General features: G+C 37.8%; 1 long non-coding RNA gene and 1 pseudogene across 4 annotated transcripts in view; both read left to right on the forward strand.

Annotated features, from left to right (window-relative positions):
• The window catches only part of LOC106029003 (uncharacterized), a 55,207-nt gene that overhangs the window by 17,100 nt on the left and 14,646 nt on the right, over nucleotides 1-23,461 (forward strand). For 3 of the 4 annotated variants that reach the window (XR_010049224.1, XR_002792763.2, XR_010049223.1), the window contains exon 5: nucleotides 7,574-7,710. This is a non-coding gene — a long non-coding RNA (uncharacterized LOC106029003). Of the gene's footprint in view, nucleotides 1-7,573; nucleotides 7,711-22,812; nucleotides 23,224-23,461 lie in introns of those variants that run through there. The other variant, XR_010049225.1, reaches the window with a different exon arrangement.
• LOC100714240 (muskelin-like) lies at nucleotides 1,940-5,349 on the forward strand (annotated as a pseudogene).

The raw sequence follows: 23,461 nt of genomic DNA on the forward strand, positions 1-23,461 counted from the left end.
TGAGGTTTGTTTGTGTTTGGTTTAAGATCTTTGCACTGTTTAAGGTTTGATCAAAATCTCTGGGATCAATTTGGTGCTATAAAAAAATGATTTGGAAAACATGGTCGCTTTTGTTCTTTAAACAGGGAACACTCAGGCCTGGTCATTCACCTGAAGGCTGTGTGTCCAGCAATTAGCTCTGTACATAAGTAAGCCTTTCTCTCGAGTAGCATTATTTAAAGAGCATGAGTGCCTCTTTTTCACACCCCATTTAATTTCCACTGGTCTTACCTGCCTGCACAGATGGCCTGCTTTTCCTCTTCCTGTGCTTAATTCTCACAGAAGCCAGAGACTGGTGAATGCCTATGAGGATTCTGTGGAGTTAAATGCATGGGGAGAGGAGTCAGGTGGTGGTAACATTACAACAAACCTGCAGGAGTACAGTTGCAGAATTTATGATATCATGCATAAAATATGAAAAGTAGTTTGCAGTGTAGTTAATAAAATAGGAAGTTTCAAGTAATATGGCAACTTTAGATAGTGTACATAAATGTTTTTTAAAAAAATCTTTAATCTTTTAAAGACCAGAAATCTTCTCAAAATATATTATCTGCTGAGTGATGCATATCTGTAATCCCAGCACTGAAGGAGGTTGAGGCAGGAAGATTGCAAGTTCAGGTCCTGCCTAGGCATCTTGGGGAGACTGTCTCAAAATAAGAAATAAAAAGGGCGGGCACTGTAGCTCAGTGGTAGAGCACTAGGGATAATCTCTCTCTCTCTCTCTCTCTCTCTCTCTATATATATATATATATATATATATATATATATATATATAATCTTTATTTCTGGGTTAAAGGTAATTTTTGGTTTTTTTTAAAGTAATTTTCATATTTCATCTTTTGTACATTAATTTTATAAACAGAAAAATCTCATATTCTTAAAAAAATTCTGGCCCATGCCCATAATCCTAGCACTCAGGGGGTTGAGGCAGGAGGACTGCCCTGAGTTTGAAGCCAGCCTGGGTTATATAGTGAGACTCTGTCTCAAAAACAAAACACTAAAAATAAATAACAAATAAATCTAAATAAAAATTAAAAAGACAAATGACACTTAGGTTTTTTGTTTTTCCTATCAGATGTTTGGGCAGAATTAAAGCTGCCATTTCTGCTGAGTTTCATGTCCAGGAGTTGGTAGCAGCAGTGTCAGTGTCTTCCACAGATATCACAGGTCTGTTCTGGAAGCCTCCAATATGAGCAGACACCAGGCACCTAGGTTTTCAGTAGCTCTTAATTGAGCAGACTGGCTCTTCTGAGTAGGAAAGGAAAGTCAGCCAAGAGGGACAGAAAGAGGGTGACAGTGGAGAAAACTTTGGAAGAGACCTCTCTCTTCTGCATTTTTTAGTGCTGATTATTTAGGGACTCAGCCAGCTGCAGTCCACAGCTGTGCTCCCAGCTGTGCTAAGCATGGTGGGCAGATGCATCTGTCAAGGGCTGCTGACTCCCTTTGCCAGCAAACATGGTGAAAATGGTAACTATGATATCTCTGTGGGTACAAAGAGCCTTTAAAAACCGACTTTCTGGGCAATTTTCATAAAGTTAAAAACCTTTTGGGCATTAGAATGATCAAGTAAGCTGATGGATATACACAAAATTGAGACTGCCATGACACTACTGATGAGTTCTGTTAGACTGCTATTATTCTTTCCTTAAGCTCCACAGCTTTAAAGCTGAACCACTGTTACCTTAAAAATGTTGTAGACAAGTTTTTTAATTGCTTAGCATTTTCTAAAATTGAGATAGTAGCTGGGTGTGGTGACGCATGCTTGTAATCTCAACCCTCAGGAGTCTGAGGCAAGAGGATCACTGTGAATTTGAGGCCTGAATAAGCACAAAGTGAGTTCAACACTAGCCTGAATTAGCAAAACTCTGTCTCAAAAAAAGCCATAAATAAATAACGACAGTGACATTACAGTATCTGTAAAGAATGTTTCAAGAAAGAGACGTTGAGAACCCAATTATTTAACATTAAAGTTATACTATAAGAATAATTAAACACTATTACAAAAATCTGAGTGAAAAATCATGTAACAAGCCACTATTCTAACCCAACTATCACCAATTTTATATACTTTCCAAGTTTTTTTTTTTTCTTAGAAGAAACATCTTTAAAGTTTAAACTGTAATGGCTATAATTTTGTAATTACATCCTTTTCAATTTTCTGTTTAACTTCATATTAAATGGGAGACAGTTAAGAGTAATTGGTAAGAGCCCAGGAACTGGAGTTAGCTACAGGCTTCTTCAAGGAGTGACTTCTTAAGTGATTATTTTTGACACTCAATGTGATGTGGCACAGAAGAAATAAAGAGAAACAAAGAGTAGAGTGGCCTTTATGGCTGGCACTGGAGAGCTGCAAAAGAGTGCAGGGAGGCTCTCAGTGAGAACAAAGATGTGAAGCTACCTTTATCAGGTCGGACTGGGGGAGGAATTTAGAAGGTGAGCAAAATGACGTATCAACAGTTGGTCTGAAGGTGCATCTGTGTGCAAAACAGGAAACAAAAAGATTTACTGGGGGTTGAGGGTGGAGCACATAGGTGGTTGTCGAGTCTTGGGATTAGAGAGGGCTCCATGCTCACGCTAAAAGGGAGCAGGAGGTTAATCTCTGGAAGGAGCAGGAGAACATAGAAGTTACTCTTGGAGAGGTAAATTGCTCCTCTGAGTCAAGTACCAAGTTAGGTGGATAGCATGTTACAGATAGCAAAGCCCCAAGCTAGCAGAATCTATCACTTAGGAAGAGGAGAAGGGAAATCCAGTCTGCAGGCAGACACTGCGCAGGGAGCACTGCTAGCGCTGAGACTCTCATTGTTCCTCAAAGGCCCTGTTTCCAAGGTTGTGGTGTCCCTAGGAGGCTGCTGAGAAGAAATGGGGTCTGGTAAGAGGAGTTAGGTCATGGAGGTGTGACTTTAGGGAATGTGGGACAACTGCTCCCCCCACTGCACCCGCCTCCCCCACCGGAAGTGACGGCCTGCTCACCACAGGCGTAAAGCTACTGCGCTGAGTGACCTGGAACCAGAATTCTGAAAGCATGAGCCAAAATAAAAAATCCTTCTTACAAGTCATTTATCGCAAATATTTTGTCCCAGTGACAGATTTAATAAGGCATACAGAAAGAATCTTGTAAGAGAGCTTTAAAGTAACTTACATGTGGCTGACAAGATGGCGGCTGGTGGGGCTGCTGCTATTGTGTCCAAGTGCCAGTTTCTGCCCTGCATGCTACACAAGTGGAGCTCCTTCTGCTTTCCTTTCTGAGAACATTTTAGTGGAAAAACCAAATGGCCAGCCTTCAAGATGGTCTTCAGAAAGCAACTCTCCTCCTCAGTACTTGATTCTAAAACTTGAAAGGTTTGCAGCAAATCAGAATATCACGTTTGAGAAATGTGAGAAAACACATCTTGCAATTTGGAGGAATTTAAAGTCTTTGGTGGAACGAATGAAGAAAATATGACAGGTATTGTCTAGTGGCTTAAAAAATGATTATAACAAAGAAACATTCACCTTGTATAAAATTATGAACAGATACTGCTTTGTCGATTCATTGAGATAGTTCTACTCTTGTCCTGAGGGTCCAGTTTTAACTTTAGCTTCTGGTATGTTGAACCCAGTGGCACTGATGATCCCAATGTAGTACAAACGTCTCAACTAGCACAAGTACCGTGAACTGGAAGCCATTTGCCTTTCCTAAAACATTTCTGTCAGTACAACTATACAGAGGCTTTTAAATCACTGCAAAAGGAAACTAAGATAATCCTGGAACATCCTATGTTAACAGATCTGCACAACAAACTGATGTTAAAGGGTGATTTTGATGCTTGTGAATTGATTGAGAAAACTATAAATGATGGCTTGTTCAACCAGTGTATCAGACAAAAGGAATATAAACCACGATGGAGTCAAAAGTGCCATTCCCAAAAGTGCCAAAGGTGTTGGAGAAGATAACCAGCCAGGAATGAGAGGGGGCCATGAGGTGATTTTTGATGTTCAAACAGAGACTGTTTATTGATTGGTGGCTGGGATGGAACACAAGATCTTGCTGACTTCTGGGCATACAATGTGAAGGAGAACCAGTGGACATGTGTCTCTAGAGACACTGGAAAAGAGAATTCCCCAAGTGCCAGATCATGTCATGCATTGATACTCAGCGGAGGCAAATCTACACATTGGTACATTATTTGAATTCCTCTGTGAGGAACCACAAATCTCTAAAAAGTGATTTCTACCTTTATGATATTGACACAAACACATGGATGTAACTAAGTAAAGGTACTGCTTCTGATGGAGGATCAAAATTGGTGTTCAATCATCAGATGTGTATAGATTTAGAAAAGCATGACCTACACCTTTAGTGGTAAAATTTGGTATGTAGTGGTAGCATAGATGACAACAGAGCCAGTGAACCACAATTCAGTGGTTGTTTGCTGTCAAACCTGGAAACTTCTTTGAGAGGACTCCAGTAACACTGGGCCTGAAGATATTCAATCTTTGATAGGACACTGCATGTCATTCGACTAAAAAAATCATTGCTTATACGTATTTGGTGGCCAGAAGTCAAAAAACTATTTGAATGATTTCTTTAATTATGATGTGAACTCTGATCATAGACATAATAACAGATGGTACCAAGAAAGACTCCAGGATGGTTCCAGTGACAGGATTCACACAGACATCAACCATTGCCCAGAATAAGTGAAATAGATGTGTGATCTGGACTCAGCAAAGACAAGGTGATAGAAAAAGTCATGTCAGAAATTCATTCTGTATCTATGATATTGTGAGGAATAGTTGGCCTTGTGTCTATATGAAGGATCAAGGTGCAAAGGATAATCCAAGTAAAAGTCTAGATGAGAAGAACCATTCCAAGCTGATTTGTCCATCAGCTTGTTTATGATGAGTTACACAAGATTCATTACTTATTTGGGGTGAACCCAGGAGAATCTTGTTCTCCAAAGGTGAGACTTTATGACTTCTGGTCACTGAAGCTGCGTCGACTTCTAAAGATTGCTTGCTGAGGTACAGCAAACTTATAAGAAAACACAGATTTGAAGAAAAGTCCCAAACAGAACATCTTAGTGCTCTAAGATATTTACAAAATGATCTTTATATAACTGTGGATCATTCAGACCCAGAAGAGACAAGAGTTGCAGTTCTTAGCTTCTGTTGTATTCAAATCTGGTTCAGATTTTGCAGCGTTAGGCTTTTCAAATGTGGATCACACCTATGCTCAAAGAACTCAGCTCTTTTGATACCTTAGTAAATTTCTTTCTTGACAGCATGATTCTTCCTAAAGGCACCCTGATAGACCTCATCACATTGTAACTGGAGAGTCACTGGCCATACAAATGATGAATAGGAGTCACTGTCAGTGTTTGGATTGCAACTCTGTAGACTGAAGTGAAGCTTCAAGTGACTGAGGACTGCACTGTTACCATCATAGGTTTTAACCCTCTTCCTTCATACCTGACCTCAATCCCAATCTCATCTTACTCCTAAATTAGGCTAGTGAAATGAAATTAGTATTCTTTCCATTTTTAAAAGAATAAAATAACTATTTCATTGTTACTGTGAGGCAGACATGAAGTAATGTTTGTAATATATTTAATATATGGCCTGTGGCACAATAAGCACTCAATATGTAGAAGCTATCATATCCTATGCATACTATTATATAGAATTTAAGCTGGCATATTAATATCAATGTAGACTCCATCATAGAAATGTACTGTATTTATTACTAAGATTTATTACTAATATTTGATTTGTTGTTGTGGGAATTGAACTCACAATCTTATGCTTGCTAGACAAGCAGTTTGCCACTAAGCTGTATCCCCAGCCCACTGATGTTTGATTTTTAAAAACAATTTTCAGCACACTAAGCAATACAAGACATAGTTTTTCTCATTTTAGATTATTTCTAAAGACTACAGATAATTTAATGGAATTACTCTGTCAGCATTTTTATGATTCCTGGCACATTTCACCATATTGTTTTTCTAACATGCTTCAAATTACAATATAATCATTAATATTTGAAAATAATATTTTATACTGCAGCATTGTTGTAGTCAGGTTTGCAAGGAAAACAAGACAATACAGGACACATAATTTATAGCTCTGTTTTGTGGTAGCCACCCAAACAGTAAAATACAAAAAAGAAGTGTTCAGGAAACTCTCCACACACCAAGACCCAAAAGAATCCAGTTGAGGGTCTGGATCCCACAGCACCATCCCACATGAGTCCAGCTGAAAACCTAGAATCCATGACAGTGTCTTATGCAAGTGTTTCATGGATCTGCGCTGGGAAGGCCCAAAGGTCAACGGTGGCTAGAAGGTCTGTGCAAGTGGGAAGAAGGATCTGTGCTATTGGCTGGGGAATCTGTACTGGAGCCAGAGTGTGGCACTCCAAATAAGGACCAGAGCTCCCCCAAAAAGTGCCACAAGTTCATATCAGGAAGCCAAAGTGACAAGCTTCTCCAGGAGATTGAACAGTACAACATCTTCCCCTCTCGAGCTAGGAAGCCATGCTCAAAGTAGAGACCAGAGCTTCCCCAAAGTGAACTGCAGCCATTCTCAATGACAACAGTGTCCCAAACTCCTCTGACAATGAGAACAACCAAGTTCATATCAGGAAAGAAGCTCAACAACCTCCTCTAGGAGAGCCAGTGGCAACAGGAGGACCAGCAACACCATGAAGGACCACAACACCACTTCTTTTCTTTTCTTTTTTTTTTTTTTTTTTTTTTTGTCTTTTTCCTTTTTATCGGTCCTGGGGATGGAACTCACGACTGCCTGCTTGCAAGGCAGGCACTTAAGCCGCTGAGCTAAATCCCCAGCCCCCCCCACCACCACCATTTCTTCCTTTCCTTTTTATGTTGTTCTCAATTCTCAAGTGGGCCAACCATACTCAACACCCTGATTCAGTTCACTGGTCATTCATTACAAGTTGACCCCCAGTCATCAATCCACCACAATTGCCATGGTTGAATACCATGGCTAGTGTTCTTGTGTGCACATATGCTTGTATGCAGATGCATGTATTTGTGTGTGCTTACTACTTTGGTGGGAACCTATGACGATGCAAGAATATTTTTGCTAAATCACAGCAAAGCCTCTGATGAGTCAGTGTGTTGAATTAAGAAGCTGTTCTGAGAGGTCATCTGCATGATCTGGATAGATTGACTTCATCACTCTTGTAAGTGGCAGTGGATTTGGAGCATGAGCTCAATGAAAGAGTTCCTGCCTATTGTGTGGAGCCCTGGGTTCAGTTCCCAGCAACACCTCCCCGCCAACACACACACACACACACACACACACACACACACACACACACACAGAGTTCTAGAAATTTAACTCCTATCAGATATTCAGGATAGATGCCCAACTATATCACCTTATTTGTATAGATTCAGGATCTTTAGTGGGAATGAACTAGAATAGGGCTCTGTGATAATCATTATGACAAAATACCCAATAAAATTAAATTAAAGGAGGGAAAGGTTTATTTTGTCAGTCAGTCCAAGATCACTTGGCTCTGTCATTTTAGGGCTGAGATAAGACCCAACATCATGGCAGAGTGTACAATGAAGCAAAACTTCTCACTTCATGACAGCCAGAAGAGAGGAGAAGAGGGAAGAAGGGAGACAGAGTGGGAAGAAAGAAAGAAAAAAGAGACATTTGCTGGTAAGAGTAGTATTTTCCTATGGTTTTGGAAAGAGAAAAAAGGCACTAGTGAAATAGGAGAAGGAGACCTTTATCACGTGGGGTGTAATCTCTGCTTGGGCAGCCTTCATGGGGAAGAGGTGGTGGAGACAAGCAGATGTCTCATCAGCTGGAGGCCAAGGGAAGACCTGGAATGGGTGGTGTAGGCAATGATGTATGGGCAACAGAGCAGTGGCCATCTGTGCACTAGAAATGACTGAAAGCTCCATACTGAGGTGGGGACAGCTATGCTCTAGGTACCTCAGAGTATATGATTAAGGGAGACAGTGGGCTTCCTTGGTGCTGTCTGCTTTCTTCTTCTGAATTGCTGCTTCCAATCTACTATGGTCATGGAGACCAGGCACTCAGTGTTGTCAGAATAGTTTGTAAAATAAGAAAAAATCTCTGAAAGAAGCATTCTAGAAGATGGCAAAATAGGAAGCATTGGGAATATGTCACCACTAGACAGTTCCCTGGCAGAACCTGTCTGATGGTACTGCTTTGGAGCTCTACAGTCTACTGAAGCCTTGCAGATTCTAGAAGGCTTAGATGGAAACTTCAATTAATTTCAGTAGATTTAAGCTATTACTATGATAGCATTTCTGATATCCTCCTCTCAGCCCTAAAGCAGAAAACTGTTTTGTCTAAAGTGGCTTGCACACAACTTGAAGGAGCCAGGGGTTGCAATGAGTGCCCTGTCCTCCAAACAGTGGGACCTGACTGCTCATTTCTGCTTCTGATGACAAAGTTGTGTAGAAGCAGGAAACCATTGCTGCTGCTCCCTACATTGTTGTTAAATTCCCCCACCTCTGCTGAAGGGACTTCTAGAATATTCACAGGGCCAAAACCATTCTTCCTCTTTCATTTTCTCCTCTTCTTCTTTTGAAATCAAGCATTAGAAGTGAGAACATTGAAAAGCAACAGCATATAAAGGGGAAAGTGACAGTGCATGCCAAGGGAAACAAACAGTCTCATGAAAGACCTGGGAATTTTATATTTACACCTTTCCTAATTGGAAACAGAGATAGCCTACTGAATTAACCAACAAACCAAACAATCAGTCAACTAAGCAAACAGAAAAAATTGCAAATCCTGGAGAAGGGAGAAAATGTGATTTCCAAAGTTAGATTAGATTCAAATGCAAGTTTTTGACAACAAAAAAATCACAAAGTTTAAAAAGAAAGAGGAATGTATGTCCTATTCAAAAGAAAAAAATAAGTTGAATGTAATGGTGCACATCTGTAATCTTGGCATTCACATGGCTAAGACAAGAGGATCATTGTGAATTCAAAGCCAGCCTGGGCTACAAAGTGAGGTCAAGGTCAGCCTGAACTGCGTAGTGATAGCCTGTCTCAAAAAGACAAAATTAATTAATTAATTAAATTAAAAAATAAACTAAATCAACAGAAACATGAATGGTGGATCTACCAAAGACTTTAAAACAATTACTTTATCATATTCTAGAATTAAAGAAAATGTGGAAAGTCAAGAAAACAACAATAGATTCAGTGAAAATCTTAATAGATATTAAATATATAAAGAAACTCTGAACAGAAAAGTATAATAACTGAAATGAAAAATTCACTAAGAAGATTGACTAGCAGATTTGAGCAGGTAGAATGAATGTGTGAACATGAAGATAGGATAAAAGAAAATGTTGTATCTTGGCAACAGAAGGAAAACACTGAAATGTCCAGGAAGATGGTGGAATGGTGAGCAGCAGGGAAACAGCCTGTCCCATGTTGGAATCCACAAGCTGGAATGTAGCAATGTGAGCAAGAGGAGGAGGAGGGAAGTTGGTTCCCAGGACCCAGCAAGGATTTGAACTGAAAATAAGAGTTCACAGAGAAGGAAAAGAGATCACAATGCAGAAAAGGGAATTAGCACGTTATACTTTCTCCATGAGTCTCAGCTTATGGCATATGAGGGCCAGCTTGAACCAGCAGAGGCAAGGTGATTGCTCAATACTCCAGAGGCCTCTACTGAGAAACCCATTTGGGTTCAGACGCCCCACTTCTCCCAAGAGAGGGCAGTTGATTGATAGCCATTTTGGAATGGGGCCAACAGACATCAAAACACAGAGCCACTGCAGGTTGGATCCATCTAGTGGCTCCAAGTGTCAGCGTGAGGTATAACCAAGTTCAAGCTGGTGGGAGGTCAGGGAACTGAGTTCAAGCCCACAGGAAACTGAGGTCAAGCTGGCAGGAGATACTCAGATTGTCATGAGCTGAAAACTCGGTCCTAGCCTCACAGCTAGAATCCAGGAGCAGCCTAAACATTAGTGGAATTAAAGACCTAGGCTTGCTGGGATTATTCACTACCACCATAATTCTACTGCTGGCTTGCTGAGATCAATCAACATGGACCTGGGCTCTGTCTGCACTCTCCATGAACCAGTGACAGCAGAGATGTCTAAAGTGGACATTTTTCTTTCTACTTTTCTTCCTTGCTTAGATTTTAAATTTTTTCTGGCTTTTTCTTTTTCTTGATTGGTTATTGTTTTTATATGAATGAGAATGTTGTTTGTAATTTTTTGTTACTATTGTTTTGTTCTGTTGTTATTTCAGTTTTTTTCCTTCTTTGTCTCCTTCCTGTCTTTACCAGTTCCCAAAGCTTTCATAATCTTCTGTTGTCCTCCTAGCCTTCCTTCTAATCCATTTCTGTTCTACAACAACTCTATGTTTTACCCTAACTCTTTTAAATTTTCTTTACTGAGGGTAAAATCACCATAATGAGGGGCCAACAGAAATCACTGTACATAATTTTCTAGTTTGTTTTAGGTTGGGTTATATGATCACAAATCCTGTCCAGAAGGTTAAAGGTGATAAAATAATAACTGCAACAGTTTGTCATTTTCTAGAATGTGCTCGATGCTACTCTCATTATTCATTGTACTACTTTAACCAAGGTGGCATGATTATTCCAATCAACTGTTTTTCCTTGTATGCCAAGACTGAAATTGTCTGAGGGTCATGAACAACACTATAGTCCATGGCCAAAGAACTAGAAGCTAGGTAAATCAGGCAGCAATTTCTCATCTCACATAAATTAAAGATGTAGGATCTTGAAACAGTCTCGAAGCCAACTATACCCAGAAGACATCTTTGAGAAGTAGTTATTTCTTAGGAGTTCTCAATATTAGCAATAAAGATACATACCATAAATAATTTATAATCATCATTGTAGGAATTAAACTGAAAAAATAATAGAACATGAGAAAACACAGAAGCAAAATGCAACCTCAGACTTTCAGCTTGCCAAAGGCAAACTGAGTAGTCAAAGAGTTGGAATAATTAAAAAACCACTCACCCGGACTCTGAAGTGGTAACATCAGAAATAACAAATTAAATGAATGAAGCTCTAGAAAAATGTCAAATCAGAAATAATTTTTCAGGTAACATCAGAGATGATGACCATAATGAATGGAATGATTGGTGAATGTGAGAAAAATACAGATTTTAAAAATAGAGGAGCTTAGGAAATCATAAATGCCCAAAATAGGAAAGAAATGGAATCCACAAAACAGATTCAATCAGATATCCAAGAGATTAAGAAATTCTATATACAGCAGAATGAAGCAATGTGAGGACAGAATATCAGATCTAGAAGACATGATTGCAGTTGGCAATCATGAAAAGATTTCTTAAAAGTAGCAAGGGACCATGAAAAATTAGTCCAACAGCTATAAGATGATGCAGACAAAAACAACATAAGATTGACTAGAATCAATAGAAAAGCAAGAGACAGTGCAAATGACATTTTAAAAAAACCTGTTTACACAAGTTATGACAGAAGATTTCCCAAGCATGGAAAATGAATTTTACATATACATAAGTGAAGTATATGGAACTCCAATTACTCATGATGAAAAAAAAAAGTCTACACTGAGCATATAGCAGTCAAGATTCTGGAAATTCAATGCAAGAATAGAATATTAAAACCTGTCAGGAAAAAGAAATGAATAATTTACAATGAAAGTCCATCAGAATCACAGCAAACTTCCCAACATTAAGGAGAGCTTGGATTGAAGTATTTCAAGAAAACAAATTCCAGCCCAGATTGTTGTACTCTTCAAAACTGATAGAGACATAAGATATGTCCATGGCAAAAAACACCCGAAGAAACTCATGACTACCAAACCAGCACTCCAAAATGCTCCAAAGAATATTCTAGAAAGAGATATCAAGGATTCCAACTCCATTACCCTCAACAGAAGTAATCTACCAGGCAAGTCAAGTAATTAAACAGAGGAGGAAGGGAAAATAGCATAAGGATAAATCAATACATATCAATTAAAATGGTTTTGTTCACCAATCTGAAAAAACAGACTGAGAAACTGGGTCAAGAAGCAAGGTCCTTGGGGCTGGGGATTTAGCTCAGCAGCATAAGCGCCTGCCTTGAAAATGTGCGGTCCTGAGTTTGAACCCCGACACCAAAAAACAAAACAAAACAAAACAAAAAAAAAAAAAACCACCAAACAAACAAAGTCCAAAAAATGCTGCATACAAAAATCATGGCAAACACAAGATCCTAAGTTCAATTCCCAGTTTAGAAAAAAAAAAAAAGCCTCTTTTAACTCAAAAAGGAATTCATAGACTTAAAAATCAAAGAATAGAAAACAATACTCTGTGCAACAGGGACAGAGAAAAAAGGAGTAGATATGTATTCTATTTGCAGACAAAGTAGATTTCAAGCCAAGACTGATGAAGAGAAACAAAGAAGGTCACTGCATCCTTGCTAAGGCAACAATCCAAGAAAAGATAACAATCATAAATATATATGCACCAAATATTGGCATACTCAAATATACAAAACAAATATTAATAGACATGAAAAATCAAATAAGCATTGATACAATTGTAATGGGAAGCCACAATATCTCACTATCACAAATGTATCAACTAGAAAAAAAAATCAACAAAGAAATAGAAGCAAACCAAACTTTTAAGCAAATGGATCTAGTAGATGTCTACAGAGTATTCTACCCCACAGCATCAGAGTACACATTTTGTCAGCTGCACAAGGACATTATCCAAAATAGATCACATACTAGCTCTTGGAACTTGCTTAAATAAACACAAAAGAATTGAAATTATTTTGTACAAATTATGAGACCATAGTGCAAGGACATTAGAAATCCGTGGCAAATAGACAACAAAGGGCACATCAGTGAGCAAAGCCAGCCTGGAAAGTAGTGCCATTTCCAGACTCCCACTGGACTGGAACTGTCAGACCCTAGCCTCTCCCCGTGAGTCAGTGCCACCTGCAGACCAGGGATGGAGAGAACAAAGGGCACATTAGTGAGCAAGCCCCATCTGGGAACCAACACCATGTGCAGACCCCTGCTGGACTGGAACAACCAGACCCCAACCCATTCCTGCACACAGGCTGGCAAAGGAAATACCATCCCACCTGCCTACCCCCCACCCCACCATAAGCAACCAGCTTATCTGGAGAAACACAGGCTGTGATAGCTATGGAGGTGAAATGCAATTGGATGCTTGTGGTGCTTTGATGTTTCACTAACATTGCAGGTCTAGGGCTGGTGGGCTGATCATGGGTTCAGAGGATAGTGGTATGCAGTGTGACATCTAGAGGGGATCGTTTCCTGAGGGCTACAATCATTGTTGATTTCCCATGGCCTTGTTTTAGAAGTCCTAAGTTGTTTCCATTGTTTTGTTGGGTTGGGTTTTATTTTCTTTTGTTTTGTGTGATTATGTCAAATCTGATGGCAGAGCAGGTATTTCAAAGATAGCAAGATATGTTGTGGTAGCAATTTTGGATTTACTACTGACTTGTTTTGAAGTCCTTTATTGCATTCATTGCCTTGTTTTTATTATATTCTGTTCTCTTTGATTTTTACTATGTCTGAAGTTATCTGCAGCTATTTTGAAGACATCAAAAGGCATTATGGTAACTAGGATTGATTTTATGTTTTGAAGCCCTGTATCTCTTACACTGGTTTGTTTTGATTGGTTTTATTCTGTTTTATGCTCTTCAAAAGAAAAAAAAAAAGAAATCTATGGCTAAAAAAACTACAAAAACTTCATAAACACATGAAAATTAAATAACACTCTCCTCAATAAGATACTGTGACCAGTGGTCACAGATCAAATTAAAGAAGAAATCAAACAGTTTCTACAATTAAACAAAACTTCCAGCATACCAGAACTTATGAGACACAATGAAAGCAATCCTGTAAGGGAAATTTTATAGCAGTAAATTCCCACATCATAAAAGCAGAATGAGCTCAAATAAATAATTTAATGTTGAATATCAAACTTCTAGAAAAAAGAGCATATGAAAGCTCAAATGAAAGAGGAAAATATAGATTAAAGCAGAAATTAAGGCAATTGAACTATAAAATAATATAAAGAATGAATGAATTAAAAAGTTATCTCTTTAAAAGATTAAATAAAATTGACAAACTCTTAGTCAACCTCATCCTCAAATCCATGCAATTAGGAATGCAATCACAATGAATTCTGTAAAAAAACCAGAAGATCATTATATCTACTTTGAGAAGCTATATTCTTTATAAGATACAAAACACAGAAGAAACAGGCAAATTCCTAGATATATATGAATTACCAAAATTGAATCAAGAAGAAATAAAAATTCTAAACAACACACTGTCAGTCAGTGAAATTGAAGACATAATGACAAACCTGCCAACAAGGAAAAGCCCTCTCCTTGAATGATTCATTGCTGAATTCTACAAGTAATTTAGAGAAGATCCAGTGCTACCATTCATCAAACTCTTTAATGAAACTGAAAGGGAAATAACACTCCCAAACTCATTCCTGGAAGCAACCATTATCCTGATACGAAAACCAGAGAAGGATCTAGTAAAAAGAGCTTCAGGCTAATCTCTGTAATGAACATAGACCCAAAAATTCTCAATAAGATATTATAAACAGAGCACAACAAATCATAAAGAAGATGGCACACCACGAGCAAGTAGGAATCATCTCAGGAATGCAGGATTGGTTCAACATATACAAATCAATAAAAGTAATATATTATATTAACAGAGTCAAGGGCAAAAGCACATGCTCTTCTCAACAGATTCAGAAAAAGCATTTAACAAAGCCCAATTACTACTGATGATAAAAATACAGAAAATTGAAATAGATAGTGTTATGGTTCATACATTGTGTCAACTTGAGAAGTTTAGAAGTTTAACTGAGAGACTCAGCAGGGAGCCAGGCTTCTTACTTTGTAAATATCCTCATCCGGTGCAAAGGAGGGCAAGGAGACTTTGTGAGAACTACACCTGCCCTGAGGTGTGGGGGTGGCCGGCATGCGCTACAAGGGAGGAAAAGAAGTTTGCTTTGTCTGTCTTTTGCTCTGGCCGCTGCCTTGAAGTGTTGCTCCAGGGTCATGTCATCCTGCCTTGGAACCAGCTGATTATGAACTGAAATCTCCAAAAAATGTAAGCTAAACAAACCTTTCCTTTTTAAAATTCTGGGCATCAGGTATTTTGTCCCAGAAAAGAGTGAAAATAAAATTAAGCAAGACAGATGGTCTTTATCTCAATTTAACAAAAGCCTTTTATGACAAACCAATAGCTAACATCACACTAAATGGTAAGAAACTGAAAGGTATAACTCTAGAATCAGGAACAAGATAAGGATGTCCACTATCACTGCTCTTATTCAAAGTAGTTCTGGAAACATTAGCCAGTGTAATTAGACAAGAGAAAGGAATAAGGACAGGAAAAGAACAAGTTAAATTATCATTATTTGCAGATGATATGATATACTATACAGAAGACCCCAAAAAACTCTACCAAGAGACTTCCAGATTTAATAAACAAACTCAGCAGCATAGCTAGATAGCCAAAGCTTAAAAATTCATAGCATTTCTGTACACAAATGCAAGCTCACTAATAGAGAAATTAGGGAAACCATGTTTCACAATAGCATTTTAAAAATGAAATACTTAGGAATCGATTTAATAAGGAAAGTTAAAGAAAGCTACATGGAAAACTACAGTACTCTGAAAAAGGAGATTGATGAGGATATCAGAAAATGGAACAATATCCCTGTCTCTTGGGCAGTAAGAACCAATGTAGTGAAAATGGTCACACTTCCAAAATTAAATGCAATTCAAATCAAAATTCCAGTATCATATCTCACAGAATCAAAGAAAACAATCCTAAAATTTATTTGGAATCAGGAAAGACCTAGAATAGCATAAACAATTCTGAGTAACAAAACCAAAGCAGGGAGTATCACAATCCTGACTTGAAATTTTACCACAAAGCTACAGTGATAAAAGCAGCATGATACCGGCAAAAATAAAATAAAATAAAAACAACAACAAAAAATCACACAGACCCAAGCATCAATGGAACAGATTAGAAGATGCAGAAACAGGGCCAGGGATTTAGCTCAGTGGCATAAGCGCCTACCTGGCAAGTGCAAGGTTGTGAGTTCAATACCTGGTATCAAAAAAAAAAAAAAAGAAGATGCAGAAACAAGTCCAAACAGACTCAGCCATCTCGTCTTTGACAAAGGGGCCAAACAAACACCTTTCCTAGAAAATAGCCTTTTTAGGAAATGATATCAGAAGATCTGGCTTTCCATATGTCAAAGACTAACACTAGATCCATGTCTTTCACTATGCACTAAATTAAAATATAAATGAATCAAAGATGTAAATATTAAAACAGAAATGCTAAAACTACTGGAAGAAAAAAAAGAATTACTGAAGATATAGGTGAAGGCAAAAATTTCATGAACAAAACCCCAATTGCAAAGGAACTATCAAAGAATCAACAACTGGGATCTCATCTTATTTTTTTATTTCTATTTTTTTTATTTAAAGAAAGATTAAACAAAACAGAAAATAGGTAGAAATAGCACATACATTCAGAGGAAATAAAGTAAGAAATCACTAGTTGATGTTGTCGTTTTACAAATAGTTGTTCAAGGTACAAAAATGGAACATGTAAAGTGGGAATTCAAACAGTGAGACTGCAAAAAGTTCTAATCAACTGTCCAACAAAAACTTAGTAACATGGTGGTCAATCCTATACATTTAAAAATTCATGCAGTTATCCATATCTTCATTTATGTTTAGATTAAACAAACTAAAGCAGGTTAAAATCATTTTGAACAAAGAATAATAGTATTGCTGGATTTCACTTCATGGATCTCATCTTATTAAAAAAAAACTTTTGCATGGTGAAGAGACAACCCACAGAGTGGGAAAAACTTTTACCAGCTGTTTCTCAATCAAAGAATTAGTATTTAGAATATATAAAGAACTAAAAAAATCAGATCCCCTGAATTTAAAGACCCAATCATAAACGGTCACAAATATCAGATGAAAAAGTAGAAATGGCAAATGAATATATGAAAAATGTTCAAAATCATTGGTAATTCAAGAGACGCAAATTAAATTAAAACAACACTGAGATTCTATCTTACTCCAGAAAGAATAGCTATTACCAAGGAATTGACTGATAACAAATGCTGTCAGGGCTGTGTGCAACCACTGTGGAATCAGTGTGGAAAGTCCTCAAAAAACTAGGAGTAGATGTGCCATTGACTCAGTTTTTTACCTTCTTAAGTATCTTTTCAGAGGAATTAAAAGCATTATACAACAGTGATATATGCACACCCATGTTTATAACAGCACAATTTGTAATAGCTAAACTTTAGAGACAGCCCAAATGCCTATGATCAATGAAAAGATAAAGAAGACATTGTCTTTTTGTACAGTGGAGTATTACTCAGCCATAAAGGAAGATAAACTTGAGACATTTTTTTTTTTTTGTCTTTTTCCTTTTTATTGGTACTGGGGATTGAACTCACAACTGCCTACTTGCAAAGCAGGCGCTTATGCCGCTGAGCTAAATCCCCAGCCCCAACTTGAGACATTTGTAGGTAACTGAATGCACCTTGAGACCATACTCTTAAGTGAAATAAATTGGGCACATATGTTTCTCTTGTGTGATAAACTGAAAGTGTAATAAGAACCGAGATGTGTAATAGACATTGTGAAATAGGAAGAAAAAGTTTGAACTGGAAGGAGAACTAGGGGTTGGGGAGAAGAAGGAAAAAGTGAAGAATCAAGGGGCCGGGGATTTAGCTCTGTTGGCTTAAGTGCTTTCATGGTTACATGTGAGGTTGTGAGTTTGATCCGCAGTACAGAAGAAAAAGAAGAAGGAGGAGGAAGAGGAAGGAGAAAAGAAGAAGAGGAAGAGGAGGAAGAGGAAGAGGAGGAAGAAGAAGAGGAAGAGGAAGAAGAAGAAAAAGAAGAGGAAGAGGAAGAAGAAGAAGAAGAAGGAGAAGGAAGAAGAAGGAGGAGGAGGAGGAAGAGGAGGAAGAGGAAGAGGAGGAAGGACGAGGAAGAAGAGGAAGAAGAGGAGGAAGGAAGAGGAGGAAGGAAGAAGAAGAGGAAGAAGAAGAGGAAGAAGAAGAGGAAGAAGAAGAGGAAGAAGAAGAAGAGGAAGAAGAAGAGGAAGAGGAAGAGGAAGAAGAAGAAGAAGAAGAAGAAGAAGGAGAAGAAGAAGAAGAAGAAGAAGAAGAAGAAGAAGAAGAAGAAGAAGAAGAAGAAGAAGAAGAAGAAGAAGAAAAGTGCTGCACTGTAACACCTGGCAGGAAACAGGGGTCTCCAACAAATGTCCTTAATGTCACTGAAGTGTAAACTTAAAAAGGTTAAAATAGTAACATTTATATTATATATATTTTTTGCAATTTTAAAAAGTCTCTAAGAGGAAACCTGGAGAGAATTACTCTATGCACAACATATTTAAATTCTGGTGTATAGTGTTTACAAATCTATTTTGAGCACATACACATTATTTTTGTCTTTTTCTTTTGAGTCCCAGCTTTGTCTTATGTATAAGTGTTTTGGACAGAGACAGACAGGGGCTCAATGGGCAGGCTGGTTGTGTGGTAATGGAAAGTTTAGAGATGGCTTGGTCTCCATGGTGCCCTCACAAATTTAAGACTTCAACTTTCAGCCACTATTACTTCCGAGCCTCAGAGCTTTTTGTGAGTGAGGGCTTATGAGATCAGACAGACAGACAGACAGATAGACAAACAGATACATAGATAGATAGATAGATAGAGATATGAGAACAGGCTTAATTTTTCTAGGAAAAGAGCAATCTTCAGAAAACTAGGATAGTTTAGCATCAAGACAGAACCTAACAAGAATCTATAATTATTTTATTATATAAAATATGATTTTTCTAGCATATGATGTGTTGAATGCCCCATTTTAGTTCAGTTAGCCCAAAATTACTAAAAGTGAACTTTCCTTAGGCAAAATTAGGTTCCTTGTCCCATAGCAATGAGGGAGACATGTGCTACAGGAACCATGAGGGACTGCGCCCAATGAAGGAAGAGAACAAAAGTCAGGATAGGTAGAATTCTGGTTGAATTCCAGGAAAGAGGTGTTTTGATAGACTCAGAACAAATCAGGGTTGTGTTCAGTGGTGAGCACCAAGTCCAGCTGGAAACAGGAACTAGGATCATGTTTCTCTGCAAAAAAGAAAGTTTAGTAGCTATGCAGTGTCATGCACAGGGACCTTTTATCTGAAGCTCTGCACCTGAGTTGGAATGGAGATTGCTTTTCTGTGCAAAAGTGACTTAGATCCCTCAAGCAAAGTAAGTTGTTTCTTCCTACTGGTACAATTTCAAGCAACAATTTAAATCCAATCATTTAAACTTCTGGTAGTCTCTGGTTTTAGAAAACAAAGTTTCTCATTCAGTAAGAAAGCACCAGCTACCAAAGGAAGAGGGTTGCTATGATGCTTTTACAGCTGTAGTGTGGCTTTATCTGTGTCTAATGAATGGTAGGATAGATTTTTACAGACCAAGGTGTTTTTCTTTCTTACTGCATTGATGAGGTGCGTTAAGACACATAGCATAAGCAAGGCATACACTTCTGTAAGATTAAGATGCTAAGAGTCTAAGTTTTTCATTTATTTGATGTGCTTTGTTGTATCAGGACATAACCAAGACTAGCTTTTAAGTTCTAGAAATTTGTTTTAATTGAATTCCCATAAAGTGAAAATATGTCAGAAAATTATTACATAGAGGTAGCATGTGACAGAAAGAGATTTTTGAAGGCTAAAAGTATTGATATAGGGGAATGAGACTCCCGACCTACTATGTCTGCGAGTTTGTGTTCTGTAAAACTGAAGAATGAATTTTAGGAACAACAAAGGTGAAGAGTAGAATATATTTATTGAGAGAAAGAAAGCTGCTGTCTGAAGAGAGACAGAAGGGGTCCCGAGCAGTTTGCCAAGGACTCTGTCTTTTCTAAGGACTTTTATAGAGCAAAATCATGGGGCGAGATGAGTTCAAGGTGGGCAAGACTGGGAACTCACAATGCAGATGGGCATACGGTGGGACATAACTATCAATAGTTCAGATAAAATTGATTATATTAGGGACAAATGGGAAAGCAAATCACGTAGGAAACAGGCATTCTTAGAGAGCAGTGACTCTTCCTTAGGAACTGGAATGGTGACTTTTGACTTCAAAGTGATCCAGACTTAATCCCTAGGCATTATACCTAAGGGTGTGGTTGCATTTGTTTTGCTTTCTGTTTTGAGATCTGGGCCACAGCATGAGGTGTGTGTCCCCTTCAAGGTCATCAGATGCTTCCTTGAGGGCCTACCATGTCTGACTGCCTATAATATTTCTAACTGGCTCAGCTGCCTGTAACAGTATCATAACCGTAAGATATAGTAGTAAACCTGTGATAAAATTGTCATCTGAAGTAACTAAAAAAGCACATCACATTGCTAATAATTTGTAGCCTTTGAAGAATAGTTTGGAAAATAAGGATAATAGCCTGTGTTGTTTATTGATTACTATGTTTGGCAAGGCATTATAATAAATAGATGAACTCAGAAAAGAATTAGTCAATTTGCAAGCCAAAAGAGAAAGAGAATATTCACAGATTCATGAATTTACAGAGTTGCAAAAAAATGTCAGTGTCTAACCCTCAAACAACAAAAGGCAGCACATAACATCATGAAATAAACCAATAACAAATGCAGTCTGGGCTGTGGGAGAAAAGGAAGCCTTCTCTATTGTTGGTGGGGTTGTAAAGACTGGTGCAACCACTAGGAAATCAGTATGGAGATTCTTCATAAAACAAGATATTCTATTTGACCCTTCTGGGTATTTCCCCAGAATTGAAAATGTCATACCACAATGGTGTATGTGCACCCGGGTTTATAGCAGCACACATTGTAATAACTAAATCTTGGAAACAACCCAAATGCCCATCCACTGAGGAATGAATGAAAAAAGGATGCGGTATTTTTATACAATAGGCTACAACTCAGCCATACAGACTGATAAACTTGAGACTTGTATAGGTAAATGGATACAACTAGAAACCATACTCATCAGTTGAATAAATCAGACTTGCATGTGTAAACACTGTATGTCTCACTAGTGTAAGAACCTGAAAGAGTAAATACAATCCAAGTTACAATAGATTTACCAAAAAGCAAAGAAACTGCTCAGAGGGAAATTACATTATTTGATGAATCTTTTTTAAAAATTTTATCTAAAGAGAAAAAAAGCAAAACAGAAAAAAGGGTAAAAGTAATACAGGATTTCAAAAAAATAAACAGTAAAAAGTCACTAGTTGATAGATTACATATTGTCATCTAAGATATAGTTGTTACAAATAGGGTTACAAAATTAAAGCATACAAAGTGAACATTCAAACAGTGAGACTGCAAACAATTCTGTTCAACTATCCAACAAAAACTTAGTAATATGGTTATCTGTCTTACACACTTAAACATACATTCAGTTATATCCTTTAGAGCACTTTCTTTTCCTCTCTTTTTTACAATAATAATTATACAATAACAATTATGCGTTTTGAGTTTTATTATTCCTATAGTTCTTATTACTTTTTTTTATTTTGAAGAGAATAAAACCAAATGTGACAAAATAAAATAGAGTCAATCAAAACAAAAGGATGGACATAGTACATGACGTAAAAACAAAATACTAAGTGATCAACAATGGTTTCCATAATGCCTCTTGCTATCTTCAAAAGAATTGCCCATATTATCAGGTATAATAAAATTGAACAAAACAGTACAGAACAAAACCAATAAAAATGAAACATTGGAGACATTTTAGGACTTCAAAAGAAGATCATAGTCAAACTGTTTATCAATTTTGCATGCTTGTATCTGGTAACCTGGGCAACTATTTTGGAGATAACAGTATGCAATACGACAACCAGCATTAAAATCCTGTTATCTTGGTTTGAAATCCTGTGTGTCTGTTGTCTTGTTATCATTTTGCTTTTGTTGTTTTTTGTTTGTTTGCCTCTTGACTTTACTGTGTTTTTTCTCTTTAAAAATATATAAAAGAATTAAAGAAGATGAAAAAAAATAAAAGAGCATAAAAAAAATGCTCTGGTGACATAGTTGCTATAAAACATAGCTAAGTGGGGCTGGGGATTAGCTCAGCAGCAAAAGCACCTGCCTTGCAAGCAGGCAGTCGTGAGTTCAATCCCCGGTTCCAATAAAAAGGAAAAAGACAAAAAACAAAAACATAGCTCTAACCCACGGATCAAGTGAAGGTACAGACACAGGGCAGACACACTGTTAAAACTACTATATGGGTTGGACTGGAGATTTAGCTCAGTAGCAAAACGGCCTGTCCAGCAAGTGCAAGGTCATGAGTTTAATTCCCAGCACCACAAACAAACAAAAATTACTGTATGGGTTAAAATGGTTCCTGCTTGTTTTAATTGGCTGAAGTAGTTTAGAAAAAAAAAAAAAAAAAAAAAAAAAACAGCTAAAAATGTAATCCCTGCACGCAGGAGGCTGAAAAAAGGGGATCACCATGGGTTCGAGGCCAACCTGAACTGCATAGAGAACCCCATTTCAAAAAACTAAACTAAACTAACCTAAGAAGTAGATCTCCCGTGCAAGTTGGGCCCTAAGTATCTACAACTAAAAAAGTGTGCAGAGAGGTGGAAGACCATGTCTGCTAAAGAGAAAGGAAAATCTGAAGACATGGCACAGCTGGACAAGGCTTGTTATGAAAGAGAAGTGAAAACTTATGTTCCTCCTAGAAACAAAAAAGAAGCTCAAGGATCCCAGTGCACCCAAGAGGCCTCCTTCGGCCTTCTTCTTGTTCTGTTCCGAGGATCGTCCAAAAATCAAAGGAGAACATCCTGACCTGTCCATGGTGATGTCGCAAAGAAAGTGGGAGAAATGTGGAACAGCACTGCAGCGGTGACAAGTAGCCTTGAGAAGAAGGCTGCTAAACTGAAGGAAAGGTAGGAAAAGGACATCGCTGCCGCCCGAGAAGTGGAAAACCTGATGCAGCGAAAGAGGGAGCTGTCAAGGCTGGAAAAAGCAAGAAAGGTGGGGCTGGGGATTTAGCTCAGCGGCATAAGCGCCTGCCTTGCAAGCCGGCAGTCGTGAGTTTGATCCGCGGTACCGATAAGAAGGAAAAAAAGACAAAAAAAAAAAAAAAAAAAAAAAAAAAAATTAAAAAGAGGAAAAAGATGAAGACCTCTAAGAGGAGGAAGACAAAGAGGGTGAAGATGAAGAAGAGGGTGATGATGAATAAGTTGGTTCTAGTGCAGTTTTTTTTCCTTGTCTATAAAGCATTTAACCCCCCTGTGCACAATTCACTCCTTTTGAAGAAAAAAAAAATGAAATTAAGGCTGTGTAAGGTTTGTTTTTAAACTATACAGTCTTTTTTTTTTTTTTTTT

The sequence above is a fragment of the Cavia porcellus genome, unplaced genomic scaffold, assembly GCF_034190915.1.
Source record: "Cavia porcellus strain 051 isolate PalLab524CR breed Dunkin Hartley unplaced genomic scaffold, mCavPor4.1 scaffold_8, whole genome shotgun sequence".
NCBI lineage: Eukaryota > Metazoa > Chordata > Mammalia > Rodentia > Caviidae > Cavia > Cavia porcellus.